This window comes from Pseudocercospora fijiensis (genome assembly GCF_000340215.1).
Source record: "Pseudocercospora fijiensis CIRAD86 unplaced genomic scaffold MYCFIscaffold_13, whole genome shotgun sequence".
Classification (NCBI taxonomy): Eukaryota; Fungi; Ascomycota; class Dothideomycetes; order Mycosphaerellales; family Mycosphaerellaceae; genus Pseudocercospora; species Pseudocercospora fijiensis.
In genome coordinates this window covers 21254-35351 of record NW_006921544.1, presented here as the reverse complement: position 1 = coordinate 35351, position 14098 = coordinate 21254, and positions in this window count along the sequence as shown.

The following is a 14098-nucleotide window of genomic DNA, read 5'->3' as shown; positions in this document are numbered from 1 at the left end:
CTATACGAAGGTTAGTCTCGCCTTTACCCCTTTAACGCGCCGCCCGTTATATACTAACCTAAGCAGGTTTATATCTGCGGCGCGACTTTGTCTATACGTAGCTTCGCCGTCTGCGTTACTTTTAGTCTCCTCCGTACTAGTAAGAAAGTTCTATAGGAACAGTTAAAGCGCCTTATCGCCGGCAGCTTAGTCGTTCTTATACTAATAAATAACAAGTTCGTATCTCGCGCTATTATCGCTACTATTGCCGCTCGACTACTAGAGGGACTTTAGTAGAATCTACCTAAGCCTAATCTCGCCTTTGCCCGTCCTAAGGAGTTAGAGCTAGATCCTACTATAGAATATCTTATAGTAGAGGACCGTAGCGGACTTTTCGAAGCTAATCGGCATACCTTGCTTAGCCTTTAGCGTATAATGCGCGAGGGTTTCCCCTTATTAGAGCACCTCGTTAGTATATAGCCTTATATTTCGGCGCCTAAGTATATTAAAGCATAGCCGAAGCGAGATCTAAGCTCTGTCCTAGTTAATAACTCTAACGAGAGCTTCGAGAATATTAATATAGTTAAGTACTAGCCTTCTAAGCCTAATAGTGCTCTAGACGCCTCCTAACTAGAAGCGCTCCGTCGTATTCTAATAGCGCGTCTTGCTATTATTTAAGGCCTACCCGGTACTAGCAAGACCTATATCTCTATACAAGCTATTAAAGTAATGCTCGAGAACTAGAATAAGGGAGATCTACTAATAATTATCGCTTATTAGACTAACTACGCTATCGACTAGTTTTTACGTTATATCGCTATATTCGAGGAAGAATTTGTACGTCTCGGTAGTCGTAGTAAGGACAAGGATATCGTTAAGCCGCTTCGTTAGGATACGACGAAGCGCTTCTAGTTAGTAAGCCGCTTCGTTAGGATACGACGAAGCGCTTCTAGTTAGTAAGCCGCTTCGCTAGGATACGACGAAGCGCTTAAGAAACATTAAAGTAAGAAGGCGTTCGTATTCTAAGTCGTATCTCGACCGCGCCCGCGTCTAGCTAATTAGCTATAACTAGCGATACGGCCCTCGCTCCGTTAGAACGCGACGGAGCGCTTCCGGTTAAGAAATATACGGGGTACGTATTCCCCTACCCCTTACCCTCCGGTTCCGTAAGTAGGGATTTACCTATCTTCTTAGCTATACTTTTAGTCTTATATTAAGTATACGAGGTACCCTTTCCCGAAATCTAGCTAACCTGTCTGCCCGATATTAATTAAACATTATTAGAACCTAGCTAACTATCTAATTAAATAGCCTTCCTTCGCTATTATAGAAGGCTACTACGAACCTTACCCCGTATCTCGTATTACTCCGCCTATCGCCTAGTAAGGACTTTTACCTTTAATAATAGACCTACCTATAATACTCTTTAGGTTTACTTATCCTACGGTCCGATAGAGGAACAACTTAAAACTTTTAGTACGCACCTAAAACGCCTAGTTTTAGGTACGCACCTAAAGTTTTAAGTTGTTTACGGTGTCCTTTAATTACTAGACTTTGGGTTTTACAACGTCTACGGGAAGGCCGTAGGCAGTACACGAACCTGCTTATACGTACTGCTTTATACGCAAAATATACTACGCTACTATTCCTTACTCTCTTATATATAAAATGCATCGCTAGAAAGGGGTAGCCCTTTCTAGTATTAGTAGTTTCCGCGAGATAGAACTACTACCTCCTCGAATTCTATGCTTATTAGCGCGGCTTATATATAAGCTTTGCCCTCCGCTATTAACGGAATTAATACGATGCCGCCTAAAGGATAGCGCAAGCTACTCGGTACTAAAGAGGAAGAGCGGAAGAAGAAGGCCGAACGTACCGCGAGGAAGTTAGCGAGTACGGCTCTACGACGAGCCTAGAAGAAAGCATAGTAAGCCGAGTAAGACCTAGGCGTAGCATCTTCTTCGTCTGCGCTACTACTATATCTAGCCGCTATATCGTCTACCTTCTCGGCTACCTAACCTATCCCCTATATTAACCCTCTACTTCGTAGCTAAATAGGCGTAGTAGGTAGTTAAACACTCTAGAGTTAGCACTATTCGGCTAGTTAGGGACGGCTACTTCTCCTAGTACTACGACTACTACCGCTCTCTTTATAGATAGCGCCGCGTATAAATACTAGAGATAGGCTATAGCTCCTCGCTACCTATATTAACTAGCTCGAGATCGACGATATTATCGCGGTAGTCGATTAATTCGCTAGAGCTAACGCCGCTAGCTCTACTCTAAGGGATAGCACTTCTACGTCGCTTGTTTAACAATCGATCGTATAGGCTATCCCTACCTACGACTAGCCTCGGTTAGCTATTCGGCGGGCTCCTCTACGTCCCCTTCTCTTTAAAATAGATAGTACTTAACTAGTATACCTATCTAATACTCTCTCTTCGTATATAGGTCCTCTTACTCTATATAGAATAGTTTACCGCCCCGCTCCGATAGCTGCTAGATCCCCTTCGTCTGCTATAGCACAATCCCTACTAGCGCTAGCTTCTATACTAGCGATACCTCCCGCGCTAGCTTCTATACTAGCGATACCTCCCGCGCTAGCTTCTATACTAGCGATACCTCCCTAGCTAGCTTCTATACTAGCGATACCTCCCGCGCTAGCTTCTATACTAGCGATACCTCCCTAGCTAGCTTCTATACTAGCGATACCTCCCGCGCTAGCTTCTATACTAGCGATACCTCCCGCGCTAGCTTCTATACTAGCGACGCCTTCCTAGCTAGCTTCTATACTAGCGACGCCTTCCCCGCTAGCTTCTATACTAGCGACGCCGCCTAAGCCTAACTCCTAAGGAAGCGTAGCTTATTCTTCCCTATTACTAGCTTCGAAGTCCGCTACTTAACCTGCTTCGCCGACTCCTCGAAGAAGTCTCTCCTTCCCTTCTATTCTAGAGAGCCCCTCGTTGCCTACGACGCCGCCTAAGCTAGACTCCTAAGTAAGCGTAGCTTATTCTCCCCTATTACTAGCTTCGAAGTCCGCTACTTAACCTACTTCGCCGACTTCTCGAAGAAGTCTCTCCTTCCCTCCTATTCTAGAGAGCCCCTCGTTACCTACTTTAAGAGATAGGACGAATTAACTACTAGCCTCGGTATAGCGTAGTCGACCGATCGCAAGCGCGAGTATATCTAAGTCTAATTCTAGAGATAGTATTCCTAGCCCTAGCTTAAGGCGAAGCCCGTCTAGATTAAGAGATAGTATTACTAGGTCTAATTTAAGAGAGAGCTTATAAAGGCCTCGTCCTAGAGCTTAGCTATCGTAGCTATAACGCGGGCTCCTACTACGTATCCGGCTAAATCCTAGAGGGCGTAACCCGCGCCCTACCTTACTAGAACCCCTACTACCGCTACGACCTACGCTACCGCGAGGTCGGTAGGGTCGAGACGATAATAGCGACGTTACGCTTAAAAGCTAGCGAGTACCTTCGGCAACTAGTAGTTTAATCTAATCGGATTTAAGTAGTCCTTTAAGTAGCGACGCTAGGGTTGATTCCGACGAGGAACTAGACAACCTACCTATTATATCGACCCCTTATAGTCGGATAGTACTTTACTAAGCGCTCGCCGTAGATAGTTGCTCTTATAAGTATTCCTAAGACTAGGATACGGACGCGGAAGAAGAGGAGCCGATACCGCCTAAAGTTATACTCGTAGAATTTGTTACTAAGGGTACTACCGCTACCTTCGCCTAAAGTTAACTTTACTAGCTCCCGGATATACTTGCGTACGTCGTAGAGTATAGCAAGCTCCCGACGTATATATACGAGTAGCTCCGAGGCGTCGACTAGCGTAGACTCCTCGCCGAGTAGGTTAATAGGGTACCTTCTACGGTCCTATTACTCGAGAAGTCGTGCCTTATATCTACTAATTAGCTATTTTATATTACTCGATACTAGGATATTAACGCACTTCTCCTCCCTATAACCTTACTTATAACCTATAGAGCCGGTATTCGGTTATTCTATACGCCTCGCTTTATAAAGACTATTACTTACGAGTAGTATATACTAGTAGGCCGCTCTCCGATACGACCCGAACGCTATAAGTATATACGGATCGCGACTAGACTCGATGCTTCTAGATTTAATACGTACCTCTTCTTCCCTAACCTTCTACTCCCTAAAGCGAATCGAAATCGGAAGATCGACCGGTAACGTCGCTATTATATAAATAAGCGTAAACAGGCTTACTTTGTTAATACTATCCTTATTCCTACGCTTCGCGATACTTATCCTTCTTAAGTGCTCGTATATTATCCCCTATCCTTCTAGCAAGTATATAATCGCGTATACGCTTAATAGAAACAAGGCGTAGAAGGCAACAATCGCAACGTTAGTAAAATCTCTTACGATATTATAGATCCGCTACCGGCAAATTAAGACCCTATAGTCGACGTAGCTATACTACGACTGTATTGTTTATAGTAGGGCATCGAACGTCGGTTACGTCGAGACTTAGATATATATTAGCGGCGTATAGAACTAGTTGTTATATAGTATAGGACTAAAATCCGTCTAGAGGCATAGACTCCTCTAGAGCTTAAAGAACTCCTCGATTAGTCCCTCGAGCGCTAGTTTAACCCTATATATCGTAATATAGACCGCGCTTAGTTCGACCTCGCGTAGGAAAACATCCCTACTAGACTAGTAGTAGAAGACGTAGTAGCATCTCCGCTTATCGCCCTTTGCCGGATAGCCTATAGTATTACGAAGACTAGCGGCCTTAATATCGAGTATCCTTAAGTATACTAGTAGTTCGGTATATAAGAGGCTTGTAGTATCCGAGGCAAACTACTCCGTAAGTTCGTAGAGCGGCTTAGTAGTATCGGCTTCTTCTAAGGATATAATATATCGAAGGATCTCTTCGCGTCTATTAACCGAATAGTAGAACCTATTTTTAGTTAGTTAATACTGCCGCTTCTTATATTCTCCTAGTCTACTATCGACTAGGTAGCCGCTATTACTTCCCTTATTGCCCGAGATACTATATTTCGCCGAGCTCGTATCTTAGACGCCTTTAAAGTAGAAATTATATAGGCGTATAATACGCTAGATAGCTACGCCTCGAGCACTATTCCCTTTAGCGTACGAGGAGAGGTTCGCACTTACTAGGACCTACTCTATTAGCCTAATCTGCCTATAACTCGCCTAAGCCTAACTAAGGGAGTAGACGGGCGTCGTACTTACTAGCCTTTCTTCGTACTCGAGAGTAAGTACGTCGTCGACTTTATACGTTTATAGTTAAACTGCTAGCTCTCTATAATATATATAGTCCTTTCGTAAAGGTCTGTTAACGTAGGCGTAAATACCGCCTAACTCGATTATATAACCCGCGCCGTTAAGGAAGCCTCTACGTCGGTAATACTTAATATACTATTCGACTTACTAACGACGACCTATAATAGTAGTTCCTTTAGTATAAAGTATAGACTCTCTCGTAATCGTTACGACCGGTTAGGCGTAGGCGATAGAGAGTAGGAAGGAAGTCGTCGGGGTTTAAATATTATAGTAAGCCTCTATACTACGTACGCCGCCTAGCTCCTAGCCGATCTCTTTAACTAGGTTTAACTACGCTTCTATACTACCGCGCTCTAGTAGACTGCCTATGCTACCGACTTCCTCTATAGCTAGCTCTAGGCTACTAGTTCGGAAAGGCTAGAGTAAGCTTTTTATAACTACGTAAAGGAGACGATCGACTAATTCGTTACTGCCTACTAAACGTATCGAGCAGCGTATAGGGAGCGTAAGAGTAACGACTTAGAAGAGGATAATAACTCGGATTAGTACCTAGGTATCGTTAAACGGGCGCTTTAGCGATTAAGCTAGGTATATAGATACTGCTATACTAGCTATATACTCTATATACTCTTAAAGCCCGATAAGCGCCTAGGGGATTAGGTACGGTTACGCTGCTTCTTCTCGGAGGAAGTTACCGATAAAGAGAGAGCCGGTCTCTATAGCTTTTCGTACAACCTTATATATCGGATAATAGGTAGAAGACCTAATATTGTCGTCGCCCGGGGCGGTAGTAGTAACGCTATAGAAGGCAGCTTTACCTTATTTACCGCTATCTAGCAAACCTATCTTTAGCTACTTGTTAACTAGAACGACGGTTTTCGCCGCGATAGCTAGGAACGCCGACTATAGCGTAGGTAGGCGAGGTACTATTTCGACGTACTCGCCTTACTTAGTCGGGATTACCTAGATATTACGTAATAGTTTAAGTGTAGTATAGGGCGTTATATAATAAATTAGATACGCATCCTCCCTACTTACGATAAAAGCAAAATCTATTAAGCCGTTCGATAGAAGAAAATACCCGGCACTACCGCTTAATACTAGGTAAAGTAGGTAGCCGCCGTCCTAGTTAGCGCAAGTAACCTTATCTAGAATAGCACTATCCCGTAGCATTAGTCGCTCGTTAGTACCGTAAAAAAGAAGAACTAACTTTATATAATATACCGCTATACTCCTAATCTACTCCGTAATTAAAGATAGTAGATAATTAGCGAAGATCTTATTAACTGCTTTATAGCGATACGATAGATTTAGCGACTAAGAGGGCTAGATAATAGTAACTCTACGTCTACCGACGACGACGATAACGACGAGTAGATTCCGTCGCGAAATAGTAAGGCAAGGCTAGCCGAATACTAGGCATAGCTACTGCTTAATACGGCTACTAGATAGCGCCGATAATAGCAAAAGCTTCGGGCGTACGCCTAAAACCGTAGTTATATAATAAGTGTATACTAATAAAGAAACTTTAGGTACGTACCTATTTAATACGTAGAATAGGTATATACCTAAAGTTCCTTTATTTGCGTATAGTCTCTATAATATTTAATCGTATAGTTAAAGAAGTAGATATAGGCCGGTTAACTAAGTAGATAGCGCTTAAATAAGATTAAATAGCGAGCGACTAGCGCACTACTAAATAAACAGATAGCCTATTATATATAATAGCGTATAATCTAGGTTTATTACTTTGTCGACTTTACTAGACTAGCGTCGAGAATAATAGGATTCTATTATACTATTATTGTTCTATATGCTTAGAATAACAAAATTGCTATATAGTACTAACCTCTCTTTATCCGGAAGCTATACTATACTATTAGAGATAGAGCCTCGTAGTATAGGTAGAAATCTCGACCTATAAAGTCGGAAATTAGTATCTCGGAAGAGGCGTTCTCTACTACTATATATAGCGATCTATATTTACTCGGAGCTATAGAACACCGCTAGATATTCTATTATACTATCTACTTAATATATAGATTACTATAGCTCTTAACCCTTATATATACTATAGGGTTATCGAGGACGATAACGAGGTAGACTAACTTTACTTAATAGGCCCTAAATTCTTTATATAGTTAACTACTTAAGGAACGAAATTTTTATATAGTTATATAAGCTAGAAGGACTATAATTGATTAAATAAAGACGTTATTACTTATTTATATGCTTATATAATTATTTATATAATTTAATGTTATAGAGACTATTTCTATAATCGTAGTATTATATACCTAATCTAAGAACATTACCTTTAAGTAGCGTAGGGTTCTCTTCCTCTATCGACACTTTACGTAGAGTAGCCGTACCCTCTTCTATTACTAGTAGCTCGCGTTCCTTCGCTATACTTAGTCGCTATAGTATAACGAGCGTAATATCGTTATCGTACGCCTCCTCCCCCTTTAGAAGTTCGATTAGAGTTATATCTACTATGCCGTTCGCTAGGTAGGCGATGCTATAGCGCTACTAATATATAATCGTTCCTAAGACTTTAACGTTACCTTCGAGGTTAAATGCCCCGATTCCGATCTCGTGCTCTATCTCGCTATATAGTAGTTTAAGGTTATAGCGAAGCGCCTTAATATCCGCTATCGTAACGTTAAAGTCCGGTAGATAGTAATAAACTAAGAAGCGATGCTATATTAATAGCTAAGTTTTCTTATCGAGTCTATACCGAGTATAACGCTTAAGGCTAAATATACCTTTAGTCTTATTACCTAGATCGGTAACAATCTAATATAAACACTAGTGCTTCCTACAATCCGGCGACCGTAGCTACGCCGCGCGAGAAACTAGAATATTATATATAAAACCGCCGTATACGAGTGCGACCGATATTAAGCAAAATCTAGTATATACCGCTAATCTATCCGCACTTTGCTATACGTCTTTTAACTACCGCCGATCCTTATCTCGTATATCCTAGAGTTTAGAACGTAAGGTCTATACAAACCGGAAACATACGAGGGCGACGTCGTAGAGTCGTAGAGGTACTAACGCCGAGCTACGATACCCGAAGAATGTATTATAATAACTTAAGTAGAGGTTGTCTACGAGGTGCTTAACGAATAGCAATTAGTCGTATATAGACCGCGACTACTGCCTTAGTACACTCTCCGAGCTTAAGTTAATATATTCGTCGAGCCTCCTTTAACTACGTTCTCTATCGTATAGGTAAAGGTTATTCCCGAGACTATATAGCGGTCTAAATACGGCTAACAATTGTACTATCGTACTAGGCCTACTATTATTATAGCTACTCGCATTAATTAACACCTTATAAGACGTCTCTTATAGTATATTCTCGGGCGTCGGCGCTAGCCGCTAAGGACAATAAGGTAGTAAGTAACTACCCTATATAATCGAGAGTATACGGATATATATCGTTAAACTCTATACCGGCAACAACGAGAAGTGGCGTTTGCGCTTCTTAATAGGCAAAGGAGGATCCGACTTCGTCTTAATTACAACCTCGCTAAACCGGAGACTAGGCCGCATACTCGCTATTACTATCCGAACCGCTTCGTCGCCGTAGTTAGTAAGTATAGGCATATATAATAAGGGTCGCAATTCGGGACTACCGTTAATATAGAGAGCGACTAGGACCGCCGTATATATCTAATCCTATACGATAGTTCGAGTCTAACTATCGATACCGAACCCCGCCGGCTAGCGCTTATATTATATCTACTGCTCCCTATCTATACTATAGTTATAAGCAACCTAGACTTTATAGTCTCTATGCCTAACGTTTACTAGGTAGCGTAGGATTTGATCCTTTAGCTCGATCGACAGTTCGGAGAATAATATCCTCGCCTTAATTAGATAGTAGTATAAGGTTGTTATAGTAAGCAGCAATAATAAGCGTTTAATAGAACTTTAGGTGCGCACCTAAAATTTCCTTACGTTACACCTTATATAACCTTATATAACCTTATAGGCTATTACCTAATACTAGTGCGGGTAAGCGTTAAAAGCAAACATCGCTATTAGACGCGGGATATGCCGCTAGCGGCAAATACGTAGTCCGTACGCAATACAACTTTTCTTCTTTTATAAACCTGCTCCCTCTTCTTAACTTAAACATTAACATTAACCTTCCGTAGCACTTACTATTACTAGCACTAGAATAGGTACATACCTAAAGTTTCTTTAAAAACACTAATAGTTAAACTATTTTCGAAAGAAACACATTACTATAATCGCGAAAAAAACTGTAGCTATAAGTTCCCTACTTATCCCTAGCGCGCGTAAGCGCAAATTAGGCACTAGTCCGCTAAGCGACCCGCCCTAAACCCCGACGTCTACTACTAAGAAGCAGTATACCCTACTACTTAGCCTCGGCGATCCTTCCCCGAAAGAGTCGCTAGTAAAGAAGGCTAAGACCGCTAATACGCCTAAGAAGTTAACTAAAGCTAAGTAGGACAAGACTATCGGTATAGAGATAGACTAAGATAAGCTTAACCTAGCCGAGTAGAGGTTTAAGGAAGGTCGCGTTAATAGCTTTAAGGACATTATAGACAAGACCCGCGGCGTAGTAACGGCCCTATCCTATAGTTAAGGTGTCTATATAGCCGCCTACTCCGCTAGATCTATTAAGAACGAGACTACCGTAGGAGCTATAGAGATCCTAGTCGGCGACTAGTTCGTACGTATAATAGCGAAGCTCGAGCTAGCGTTTAAGTATTTCTACTTATATCGCGTCGTAAGTATAATAGGCCTAAGTATACCCCCTTTTTTCATTCTTTTTTTCCTTTACCGTTATATCGATTCTACTTAAAAGATAAAACTTTAGGTATGTACCTATTCTGCGCGTTAAATAGGTACGTACCTAAAGTTTCCTTAAAACACTACGATTTAGGTGTACGCCTTAAGTTAACTCTAAAGATAAAACTTTAGATATATACCTATTCTATATATTAAATAGGTGCGCACCTAAAGTTTCTTCGAAGGTTTATAATTTAGGTATACGCCTAAAGTTTCTATATTCTTAATTCTCCTCTCTAGAACAGTGCTAAGTTATTATAGCGAACATTTAGTAAATACGAGAGCGCGTCGGCTAAGTACGCTAGACCCCTAGCGGGCACTCGGCGCAAAGCTAGATCGACTAAGCGTAAGGGCAAACAGCCCGTTTTATTAGAACACGTTAGCGATAGCGAAGATGCCTAAGGTTTAGACGATATAGTAGAGCAAGACCCTAATAACGACGTCGATAAGATAGATGTCGACGAGAAAGATAGCGGTAACTAGTAGAGCTACCGACTCTAGCTTACGCCGAATAAGATCCTTAAGACTATCTCTAGCTTTACTAAAGGCTAGATTAAGGTTAAGAGTATAATAGCGGAGGACGACGACGAGGCAGATCGCGCTCTTATAGGCCCGCGCTATCCCGATACCGTTAAGGGCAACCTAAAGTATATAGCCTTTGTCTATATCCGCGCCGTATAGAAGATAAAGGTTATTCTAGACTCCCTCGATCCTATAATCGATCGGCTAGATCTAGCGTATATTCCTACGTTCTTCGTAGGCACTCCTACTACGCTTTATAGACCTACTCTCTAGCTAGTCTACCTAGTCTTAGAACTAGAGATATACGGAGAAGACCTCTATCGAGGACTGCTACTCTTATACCTATATAACAAGATAAAGAACAAGAACAATAACGCCCCGGTTAACCTATTACTCGAGCCGATAAGGATCTCCCGCGTCGCTACTACTACTACCCCGGTCTATATCGACCCGAAGGCTAGCCGAGTAAATACTAAAGAGTAGGAAGAGCGTATAGGTAATGTTATAGAGATATTGCTAAACCTCGTTAAGAAGGGTCTATACGATAGATCTACTACTACGGAGATATAGCGTATATAAGGCAATACCGATCCGGATACTACGCTTAAGACGTTCGATATTTTGTCTAAGCGCGGTAATATAAATCTAGGGACTAGCCTACGCCTAGACAACTTTGCTAATAACAAGGCGCGTATCGCCTATATTAACAATATTATCCTTACTACCGGTAGCGCGCGTCTATATCTATAGCTTTTTAGCGATCCTACTAAGATCGAGCGCCTAGGGTTCGATACCGTAATACCTAAGGTTAATATAGGCGAAGTATAAGCCTTCTAATAGCGTTACGCCGAAGACACTAATAATAAGCGTACTAGCGCCTATAATACCGACAGTACCCTAGTTATCGATAGCAAGATGTTTACGCTTATTAACTCCGCTATAAACTAGAAGAGCGCTAAGGCACCTACGTTCGAGGACGCCTATATTTCGCTCGATATTATACCCGAAACATTAAGCGTACTAGACAGCTTTACTAAGTTAGGGTTTAAGGCTGTATACTACGGGCTAAGCTTGTAGCCTTAGTAGGTAACTAGTGTAGCGTACCTTAAGCGTATAATACTCTCTCCTACTCGGTTCGCTATTATAGGCGACGACGTTAGCCTCGGTAAGACTATTTAGGTCCTCGTTACGATCTACGAGATAGCGAAAGAGACTACCTACTAGATTAAGGTCTATAATAGTAAGCTTTTTCTACGATTTATTATAAAACTTTAGGTGCGTACCTATTCTTACGAGATTTAGGTGCGCGCCTAAAGTTTTATTATTTCCGATTATTATAATTTTTAGGTATACGCCTAAAGTTCCTTCCTACTAACGAAACCTTTACTAACTTTTCTTATCTAGATAAAGTCCGTTCCCGCGTAAGCGTCGTAATAACTAATACTACTACGAAGTACCTAGCAGACTATCCCGACTAGTTCCCCCTCGACTAAACGCCTAAGAAGCGTAATATTATCGAGAAGATGCAAGCTAGCGACGAGGCATTTGATCGTAATGCCTCTATAAATAAGGCTAGAGCGGAGCTTAGTCTACGCCCTAAATACCGCCTACCGATTATCGTCTACCTACCGAATAGTCTTACGGCTTAGCTTACTAATACCGATATACACTTCTACGATCTAGAGGGTAACCGTTCTAAGTATATCTATATATATATGTTCTATTTACTCGGTATTAAGAAGAATTAGCGAGATAATTAGTTTGCTAAGTCTATACCTATCCCTACGAACCTCGAGGCTCTAAAGAGTTAGTTAGCTACCTAGAACGGCGATAACGAACAGACATCGCGCAATCTAGTACTTACTACCTACTAAGTACTACCTAGATAGATCCTCGAGGTCGGATCGACCGTTAGAGTCTCTAAGAAGCGAACTATAGCTATTAACGAAGATAACGAGGACGTCGACGGCCTCGCGGGCGATGTCTTAGACGACGAGGATAGAGGCACTACGCTTGCCGACCTCTAGTAGGCGGACCTTATAATATTAAACGTTCTACTTATCCCCGAGGACTCCTTCTCTCTTATCGCGGCCGACGAGGGTTATACGGTAGGCAACCCTAAGGCTAATTAGACCGACGTATTATATAAGTTGCGACCGTAGAATAGTATAGCTATTATTACTACTATAGTTATTCGCAACTACGTATATAATATAGCGTCGATTGTCCGCTTTAGTTAGCGCTAAGTTAAGAACCTCCTAGATTTAGGTTCTAACCTTAAGAAGAACGGTATAGACGTCGATAAATATAGACGTCTATCTTATAAGTTCGAGACACTCTACGACCGTAACTAGAGCAAGATTCTAGATACCCTATATAGGCTTACGGGCTACCCGGATCTCCTACTTAACTAGTACTACCTAGCCGCGCTCTATCCTAAAGCGATCTATAAGGCGATAGGTAGTACGACAAATATCGGCTTCGTAATGCTACTACTTCTAAGTCTAGTCTAAATCCGCCGTATTAAGGGCTAAACGATCGTCGCGAATAGCGTCGACTATCGTATCGGTACCGATATCCTACCTATACACTTCTATAATATCGAGATTCGTATAGACGATACTAGCTATACGATCTATAATAGAGCCTATAGGTAGTTTACTAATATAGTAGATAGTAAGCGTCTATATACTATAGACGAAGACGATAAGACCGGTTATAGCACTAGCCTACGCCGTTAGCTTATACTAACCTCTAACAACCCTATTAGCTCGGTTATACTAAGGCGCCGCTTAGATACAAGTGCTAAGCTTATTAACTTATTGTAAGTTTTCTAAAACTTTAGGTATATACCTTTTTTAGCTACGATTTAGGTATATACCTAAAGTTTCTATATTTTAGACATTGCTAACCTTTTATTATAGGACTAATAGGTCTATCGACCCTTTTACGTACCTTTATATATCCCTTAAGGGCGACCTCTAGATACTACCGCCCTCGGATCGATTTAGCTACCTTAACTTCCTCTACCGCGTATCCCCGAAGTATTATACTTTCTTAGAGATCGTCCGAAATATCGTACTTATCGAGTTGCTAAAGCTCGTAGTCTAGGCCTACGAACCTATCTCGCTCCTAATTGTCGAGGCTATTTACGGCCTGCTCTAGATCCTATATATTGTAATCCGCGCTAGTATTAGCAATCGTAGCCGCGTCCTAGCCGAGCGCGCCTTTCTAAACGACCCTAGCGTTAAAATTATAATTATCTCTTCGCGTATAGAAGCCGAGTCCGCTAACTACTAGAAGGTAGCTTTCTTTATAGTTATACTCGACGCCGTTTCGTTCCGTATTAAGTGCTAAGCTAGCGGTCGACTTTACCGTATAGGCTAAGAATACGATATAATAGTCTATACTTTAAATGTCGACGAGAGTGTCGATTAGGCCTTGTAGTATAAGTATAAAGTGCGGTTCCTTAA